The sequence below is a fragment of the Eumetopias jubatus genome, unplaced genomic scaffold (genome assembly GCF_037043125.1).
Source record: "Eumetopias jubatus isolate StellerSeaLion01/CBP00866 unplaced genomic scaffold, mEumJub1_p1.0 scaffold_16, whole genome shotgun sequence".
In the NCBI taxonomy this organism is placed as follows: Eukaryota; Metazoa; Chordata; class Mammalia; order Carnivora; family Otariidae; genus Eumetopias; species Eumetopias jubatus.
The window spans coordinates 16,627,454-16,637,287 of record NW_028274822.1 but is presented as its reverse complement, the minus strand read 5'-3'; positions in this window follow the sequence as shown (position 1 = coordinate 16,637,287).

Below are 9,834 nucleotides of genomic sequence, written 5' to 3'. Positions count from 1 at the left end.
AACAGGGCGCTCGCTGATTGGCGGAGCCCGAGAGACCCCGAGGGCAAGGGTGAGCCCCGCCCCCAGACTCCGCTAGCCCGGCGGCGGACTCGGAGCAGCAGTGGGCGGGGCCCCGCGGGAGGGGGCGGGGCCTGGAGGCGGCGCTGTCCGCGAGCTCCTCCCGTCCTCTTTGGGGCGGGAAAAGGTCTCCAATATTCCCTTCCCACGTGACTGGGAGTGTTGGAGGAGCCGACCACATGCCTACCTGCAAGAAGCTTTCTCCTGCCTCATAACCTGCGTTAGAGGTGGAATTACGGAGGGGGCCTGGGTGGCTCAGTAGGTTAAGCAGCTGCCTTCAGCTCAGATCGTGATCCCGGGGTCCTGGCATCGAGCCCCATCCGGGGCTCCCTGCTCCTTGGGGAGCCTGTTTCTCTCTCTCTCTCTCTCTCTCTCTCTCTCTCTCTCTATCTGTGTCGGTCATGAATTAATTAAAAAAAAAAAAGGTGGAATTCCCGAGCCCTAACACCTGTGGACCCACCACATATGTCCTATCTGGCTATAATAAAGTGTTCCAGTATTTGTTGGAAGAAAGTAGTTTCTTTTGATGTGATACTGATTGTTCGGTAGCTGGTTTTCATTAGGCGACAAGTCTTTCCAGAAACAAGGGCATAGTTTGGTGGTATGATGGTCCCAGCCCACTGAGCTCCATCAACCTGTGTTAGCGCATTTCAAACAGAGGGCCATGAATATTAAGCTAGGGAGTTTGGATATTGCCCTTGAAAATAGGAAGTGTCTGTAATGGTCTTAAAGGAGAAAAAACGGGGCAAGTTCTTGTTGAGAGAGGACATCTAGGGGAGAGGTGACTAGTGTCTGGAGTGAGACCGGAGTAGGGCAATCGAGACTAAAGAGACAAGAGAACTTGACACAGTGAATGAATTAAAAACATTAAAAATAAAAAATAAAATTAAAAGATAAAACATAAGGGTTTACCTATTTCTCTCCTAATCCCCTTTCGTCACACCCTCCACCTTTTACTTCTGTTAAGACCATTTTGTTCAGGGTGGCAATATGTACAGCTGAAATACTCATTTCTCCAGCCTGCAGGACATTTAATGAGAGGTAGGCAGAAATGCCTCAGGAGAGAGTCAGGTACCAAATAAAAAGGTAAAACCTCACTAGGTGAAGGTTTTCCTTTTCCCTGTTTGTACTGCTTCCTGACTGAAATGTGTGTGCAATGCCTAGACAGCCACAGCCATCTTGTGACCACTAAAAATGATGGCCCAAGAAGCCAGAGGAGCCCCTATCTTTAATGATTTCCTTGAGCTCTCTGGCAGGCCAAGTCTGCCTATCTCCAGACTTCTGTTTTCTGAGATAAGACCCTCACTCATTTTTTTTTTTTAAAGATTTTATTTATTTATTTCAGAGAGAGAGAGAGAATGAGAGATAGAAAGCACGAGAGGGAAGAGGGTCAGAGGGAGAAGCAGACTCCCTGCTGAGCAGGAAGCCCGATGTGGGACTCGATCCCGGGACTCCAGGATCATGACCTGAGCTGAAGGCAGTTGCTTAACCAACTGAGCCACCCAGGTGCCCCAGACCCTCACTCATTTAAGCTATTGTTTCCAGGTTTTTTACCTGCAATCCTAACTGATATCATAGCTCACATGTATTGAGTGCTACTATGTATCAGGCACAATTCAGGGTGATAAACATATGTTCACTCATTGAGGAGGAAATTAACCCAATATTTTCATTTAACAACAAGGCTTTGCCCTAGCTATTTCATTTATAAGAAATAGTCCTCTTTCTGAAACTATATGTCTATCTTCCGAAAAATAACACGTTGAACATCTTAAAAGTCCTTCTTCAACTTTTTCCCAATTATAAATCAGTCATGAAACGTGAAGGCTTCTTTACGAAAGGATGAGCTTTGGCACCTGGGTGGCTCAGTTGGTTAAGCGACTGCCTTGGGCTCAGGTCATGATCCCAGAGTCCTGGGATCGAGTCCCGCATCGGGCTCCCGGCTCAGTGGGGAGCCTGCTTCTCCCTCTGACCCTCTCCCCTCTCATGTTGTTTCTCTCTCTCTCTCTCTCTCTCTCTCTCGCTCTCTAATAAATAAATAAAATCTTTAAAAAAGAAAACAAAAACGAAAGGATGAGGTTCTACCTTTGGGTCAGTACCATAAGGTTGGTTTTTGTTTTGTTTTGTTTTAATATATGAGTTTTATAGAATATGGTGGAGTGTCGCAAGTGTAGGAAAGTAACAAAACACCTCCAGACTGAACGGAAAGAATGGACGAAATTAAAGAAAGGAGGACAGGAGGCCGAGGGGGTGGGCAGAATGGGGAGAAGAGTCGGGTGCAGGCATTAGGGAGTGGCATCAGAAGGGGGATAGAAATTATGGAAGTCTCTCCGCATCCTACTGAGCCCAGCACAGAGCTGAGAAATGAAGTAGCAGTACTGGGGCTCACTTTGGTAACTGATTCCTTGTAACTCTTTCCTGGTAAAAGGGGCGACTCCTCGTATGCCTCTCCTATGCTAGCGGAAAGTGTCTTAGATGCCAGAAGACTGACCGGACTGTCCCATTTATAAAACCTATGGTGTTGCTTTGCTCTTAAATGAATAAAATGACCAGGAGCAGATTGGGAGGCATCTTTTCTTCCTGGTCTTCCCACTCAATGAAGTGGCCATGTGGATCAATGTGCTGTTTTTCCATAATTGGTGATCAATTTCAAAAACTTTTTTTTTAAAGATTTTATTTATTTATTTGACAGAGAGATAGAGCCAGAGAGCACAAGCAGAGGAAATGGCAGAGGGAGAGGGAGAAGCAGGCTCTGCACTGAGCAGGGAGCCCGATGCGGGACTCCATCCCAGGACCCTGGGATCATGACCTGAGCCGAAGGCAGTCGCTTAACCATCTGAGCCACCCAGGTGCCCCAAAAACATTTTTTTTTAACTCATCTACATTACCCTTACCAGTGGTACTCATTCTAATTGGCTAGAGTCAGGGATAAAAATATGTGGTCCATGAGACACTTCAGTAAGCTTATAATAGACCCTCATTTTCACTTAAACTGGAAGTGAATGGCTGGAAAAATTTTCACAAAAAATCATTGCAGCAAATATAGCTTTAAAACTAAGGCCACAGGACAAGTCATTATTTGCATTCATGGATTAACTATTTGAGGGGCCTCGTAATGACTCTAAATCAATCATATTTGATAAGAGTAATAAAAATGATGATATTATCTGCTTGATTCCTCAGTGTGTGATCATTCATTCATGCATGTGTTCATTTGTATCACTCATTAAGCATAACTGAATACTCCACTATACCAGACAAGGCAGTAAGAATATATCCTGTATAGAGAATTCAGATTTAATCTTAAACAATGAGAAAATTAGTATACATATTTTAATAAATGGGATGTTTTGGGCTATAGAAGCAAAACAACTCAATTTAAAGTGACTGAAACAATAACATATACTGTAAGTTTTCCCCAGAACTATAAGTTAGAGGTAGGACTGGGTGCGGGAAGGTACAAGGTTTGGCTGTGCATCTTTGAAATTTCCTTGGCTCTACCTTGTATTCACTTTGTCCTCAGGCTTCTCTCCAACTTCTAAGATGGCAGCTCCTTCTTCATATTCCATGGGAGAGAGAAAAAAAAAATATCTCTTCCAACCTTGGAATATGTCCTTCTATTCTTTTTTTTTTTTTTTGGTAAAGATTTTACTTATTTATTTGAGAGAGAGAGCGAAAGTGAGAGAGCTTGCACAGGAGGGGGAGGGGCAGAGGGAGAGGGAGAGAATCTCAAGCAGATGTTGCACTGAGCATGGAGCCTGACGCTGGGCTGATCCCAGGACGCTGAGATCATGACCTGAGCTGAAACCAAGAGTCAGGCACTTAACCAACTGAGCCACCCAGGTGCCCCCAAACTTCTGTTCTTTATTCAATTTAGGTTACATGCCCATCTTTGGAACATTAACAGTGACCAAGGGAAGACCATACACTGAATCAATTACTGATAAGAATATGGGGTTACTAGATTTGGTTAAGAACAGTGGTCCTCAAATCTTAGTGTGATTCAGAATTACCTGTGGAACCCTACCCCGACATTCATAATTTAATAGGTCGAGGATGGGGCCCACAAATTTGCATTGCTAACAAGTTCCAGTGATGTTAATGATGCTTGTTTGGGGACCACACTTCGAGAATCACTGGCTTAGACAAATCATGATCTACCTCAGGAACTGGGGATGGAGTTGGCTCCCCTGAGCCACATGGGCTATATGTGGGAGGGGCGACTATCTGACCCAAGTTGAGGTCCGGTTTAGAAAGAAGAGGGTTGAAATGAAAGATCAGAAGACAACCAACCGCAACTCCTACACTTGTTTAAGCAAGAACATGATAATGTCATAGAATTTATGCATTATTAAGGATGCAAGATGGAAGAGTAATCTAAATTAGGAGGACATGATAATGATTATAAGAACAAAGAGTTTTCAGTCTAAGATTACACCATAGTTCAAATAATCAGATCTTTTTAATCAACAGGGATGCAAGATGTAAGATTTCTAAGGAAGGCGAACACAGAGTTGGATGGAGTCTCTAGACAGAAGAGTCGTGTTCCCTCTCTGGATCGCCTTTCCTGGCTTATGGAGTCATTATTGTCTCTGCAAGGCCAGTGTGTAACTGCGAGGGAGAGCCATAAGCAATTTGCTTAAATCCTTCTCAGGATGGTTTTTAATTAGGGTACCTTTTAGAGATGAGGGTGTAACAATGGAATGATTGACTGGTCAATCTTTGTATCATTTGTATCTGCACCCATTTGTCAAATCAGAGTAAGACAAACAAAAAGGTGTTTCCCAGAGTGTGCTCCTTAAAACTCCCCGGTGCCAAGAGATGCTATGAGATACTACGAGCATAAGAGTTTTACAAGCAAATGAGTGTGGGAGACTTGAGCTTCCGTATGCACATTAAAGGGTTAAAAGCTCATAGAAATTCTCTAGTGGTGAAGCCCAATTGATTTTGTTTTAACACATTTCCCAAAGCTATTTGGTCACAGGAGCTTTTTTGCACAAGGCTCTTAAACATACGGCAGGACTCCTGTCTTGTGGAACACACTTTTGGAAATGCTGAACGCAACTACTTTAAAACACTATCGAAGAATTCTGTTTCCATCAGGAACCACTCCAGGATTTGCCAAGCTTCTCTCTAAAAGCAAATTCACTCTGATGGCTAAACTGAGTGTACCATAGTCAGTTTCTCGGTGTTTCACAGATGCCATGATTAAGCTAAGATCAAATCTAATAAAATGATTTTTCATAGGACTTCTCTGCTAATTCCTCCTTTGGCCGCTACATATGGACAAAATGAGGGCTGCTGATGCCTTACACACAACAGATATTTAAATATTTTTAAAGGTGGTATACAGCTGAGGAATATAATCATGAACACACAAAACTTTATATGTCATCAGTGAACATTACTGTTGAATAGGATTTTAGCAATTTGCCAACAACTCCTTCAAAAGTCTGCATGAATAATATGAGGTGTCCGATCACCAACAATGTTTCTTTCTTTTTTTTAAAAAATATTTTATTTATTTATTTGACAGAGAGAGACAGTGAGAGCAGGAACACAAGCAGGGGGAGTGGGAGAGGGAGAAGCAGGCCCCCCGCCGAGCAGGGAGCCCGATGCGGGACTCGATCCCAGGACCCCGGGATCATGACCCGAGCCGAAGGCAGACGCCCAACGACTGAGCCACCCAGGCGCCCCTCTTTCTTCTTCTTTTTTTTTTTTTTTTAATGGTGTTTATTTCTAACACATTCAGTTCGGTTGTTTCCTAAACACTTCCTGGATGGATGCCTCTGAGATTCCAGGGCCTCTAGTATTTCTAGTTTGTTACTTTTATGTTGAGAACTATTCATAATATTTTGAATGTTAAGACAGTTTCTTTTCTTTTCTTTTTAAAAAGATTTTATTTATTTATTTGACAGAGAAACACAGCGAGAGAGGGAACACAAGCAGGGGGAGTGGGAGAGGGAGAAGCAGGCTTCCCACCAAGCAGGGAGCCCGATGCAGGGCTCAATCCCAGGACCCTGGGATCATGACCTGAGCCGAAGGCAGATGCTTAACGACTGAGCCACCCAGGCGCCCCAAGACAGTTTCTTTTTTTAACTTCTAGAATTACACTCAATGGTTTCAGTATCGTCTAGATGATTAAACAACTAGTAATGCTAAATGCATGCTGTCATGATATTCTCATTCAATACCTGCATTTACTCATATTTTACTTCCAAAAACCATCTGAAGAGGCATCTTATTAGGTGCATTCTGAGGGTCCCTCCTTCTACCAATTTCCCTTTGAGGCCTACATAATATAAAGGAGGACACGCTAGTACCCCAACTTTTTTCCCCAAAGTGTTTACTTCTGTTTTTTTTTTTTTAAATAGTTTCTTCCATTCCCTTGCTTGTCCCAAGTTGGTACATGAAGCTTGGTGATTGCACAGATGAAATGCATAGAGTAAAAACCCTGCAATTATGGTAAAAATACGTACTTAAAGTTAAAGCAGTTAGTTATCAAAGACAAATGGATGCAGGATCCTGCACCAGAATGAATCTGCTCAATATTGACATAGTGAATTGTCCCGAGAAGATTAAACCACAACTAGAAAAGCAGGCGGAGGAACAGTGAGTGACAGGGGCTTTATGGGGAGGGGGGGCAATGCCTCCCAGGGGGAGAGTTCATCTTCTTACTCAAAGAGACGCCTTCAGGGATCATGTAACTTGAATTCCCTGTGAATTCAGTGTCATCTTAGCTTGACCAGCTCTGGAAGAACATATTAACCTCCGCTTGTGATTTTCAGAAAACCATTCTAATTTAGCAAGTAATTAAGGGTCACATGCAGGATAAAGAGCTAGATAATCTTGGATTACCCACAGGAAGCTTTGTCTCCAAGGCAACCCCCGGGTGGAGGGGCTGTTAATGCAAAGGCCAGTCGGTTAATGAACTGGGAATAGTAACTGGCTCCCAGACCCGTTAGAGCCAGGGAAATAGAAATAACAATTATATTGCTATTGAATGATTCAGCGATAGAAAATAAATGCTTCAAAAGCTATAGCAGACTAAACACGAGAAAGGATATAATTGTCACTATTCTTCTGGATCAAGGCTACAGATCTAAAATTAGCTTCTCTTGAATTCAGGCTACGCCAATCTTTATTTATGAATTTTAGACTTGTCTCCAGCGGAATCCTCTGGTTTCAGGGCTTCCTATGACCTAATTACCCCACAGCCTGGTTTCTCCAGAGGGGCAGCCTCAGTAACTACACCAGGCCTGAAGATTGGCCCAAGGGACCTTTGGAAGAGGAGACAAAGGTAGCATTGTCCGTCAGAGGCTTTAATATCTCACGCTGAGCTAGAAAATAAGATAAGGTTGCACAGATAAGCACCGTAAGAGGATTTCTGACCAGGTTGGTAAAGGTGGGGGGGGGGGGGGTTGCCGAGGACCTAATGAGGAAGTGCTGTGAAAAGGTGGGGTTGCAAAGGCAGCCCCACAAGGAAACCTAAGTGGGACAGGGCAGAGACCTCCGGCTCCTCACTGACTCCTTACGGGGCTTCATTTTCCCCAATGGCCAAGGTTGGGTCTTACATTCATTCCACAGAGCTTTCTACAACTCCGTGAACCCTGTTCACTTCCCTCCTTCAAAAGCGTACGGAAACGCATTTCACACTCAACTGTATGTTCTGTCTCGCCTGCCTTGGTTTTGGGATTCTTGGCTTGTGAGTCATGTGGATTTCGTCAATATTCTATAAACATTTACTAAGAATCAGTTGTGAGATGGGCATTGTGTTGGATGCTGGAGATACCAAGATAAATGAGATATGGTGTCTGACAGCAGGAGTCCACAGACTAGTGAAGGAGACAGGTGAGCAAGCAGAGATGGGCTCTAAACCCCGAGAGAGAGAAAAGCAGCCGGACTTACATGGGATGCTGTACATTCTTGGATATTCAGTAATAAGAGAGAGAGCTAGCAACAAGAAAGGTGATTTATCAGGAAGGCCAATGGCATGGTAGACTAAAACACAGCATTCAAGGAAAACTCAGCATTGAAAAATTTCAGCTCATAATCCCTAAATCAAGAGACAGACGAAAAGCAGAGGGTGAGGAACTTCTGGGTTAAGGTAGAAAAGAGTAAAGAGCAAGGAAGATATTTTGGCAAAGATTTACTACAACCTCCTTCCCAGGAAAATCAGCCCAGCGTGATGTGCTTTCAGCATCCGCTGAGGTATACACACTTTTTTTTTTTAAGATTTTATTTATTTATTTGAGAGAAAGGGAGAATGAGAGATAGGAGCACGAGAGGGAAGAGGGTCAGAGGGAGAAGCAGACTCCCCGCTGAGCAGGGAGCCCGATGCGGGACTCGATCCCGGGACCCCAGGATCATGACCTGAGCCGAAGGCAGTCGCTTAACCGACTGAGCCACCCAGGCGCCCGAGGTAAACACACTTTTGAGTGAATTCTATGGTCCGGACAGATTTGAGTATGTGAGCGATGAAAATGATCCAAAACTTATCAGGCTTAGATGACAGGAAATAGAAAGAGATAATTCACTTTAACGTGACACCAAATTGGAAAAGGACAGATTTCATGGTTTTAGGGAACTAGTCTTAAGATTCCACAAAACAGAGATATATAGGCTGATGGGATTTATGAACGGTTGTGTGCTTATTTAGGAAACTGTTTTCATGATAAAGGAATGAATGCCCAGTGTTGACCAAAAAAACGAGAAAGACAAAAGGAAACCTGATAGAATAAAGCTCACAAGGCTCTGGGGAGTTGAGACCCAAATGAGACTGCTGAGTGAGGAGCAGGGCCCTAAAGAAGGGCCAAAGAAATTCAGAGTCTTTAGGCCCAAAGGCAAAGGAGAAGAAAGAGATACCAGCTCCACTGAGGGAAACTGAAAACACTGGGTTGTATAGTGGAGCCACTCAAGGGAGGAAAACATGCTGCTTTATCAGATGGGGCTGGGGAAGGCTCCTAGTGGAAGTAGAGTACACTCAGCCGAGATGTTCACCCCGCCAGTGTGCATTTATAAATGGGATGCGCAGAGGTAAGGGGCTCTTGTATTTTCCTTTCTGTACTTGTAAACAGATATAAAAAGCACTGGGGTGGGGAGGGAAGTAGATTTGGGAGCAGATACAACACAAGCCGGTTGGGAGGTAGAAATAAACTGAAGCCCTTTGTCTGATGACTATTTAAATGGTCTGGAAGTATGCAGGAAGGTGCTCTGTGCCTATAATTATGGTCATGATTTATAACCTTCTCTGGGTTAAATTTCCAGATACGCATGACCACATCTAAAAACCACAACAAGGGCCTAACACTGCAATCAACTCATTAACTCATCTGATTAACATTTATTATGTTTCCTCTATGTGCCGAGCACTGCTCCAAAGATCAGGGGTAGAACAATGAGCCAGACAGAGGAGGCTTTGGTCTTCCAGTGTGCTACATGCTCATAACAGGAGATATAAAATAAAACTATCAAGAGATTTTTTTAAAAGAAAATTTCAAACTGTGGTACTGATAAATGCCGCAAACCCCAACAACAACAATACCAAAAGCAAACAGATATGGGATTGAGAGTGACTGGTGGGGTTGGGTGGGCAGGTGGAGGGCTCTGGGAAGGCCTCACTATGGGGAGACATTTGATCTGAGGACTGAGGGATAAAGAGATGGCCAAGTGAGGATCAGAGGACAGAGTGTCCCAGGCAGAAGGAACAGAAAGTGCAAAGTCCCTGGGGCGGGAAAGCTGTGGCTTGTGGCAGAAGAGAAACCCAGAATGACTGGG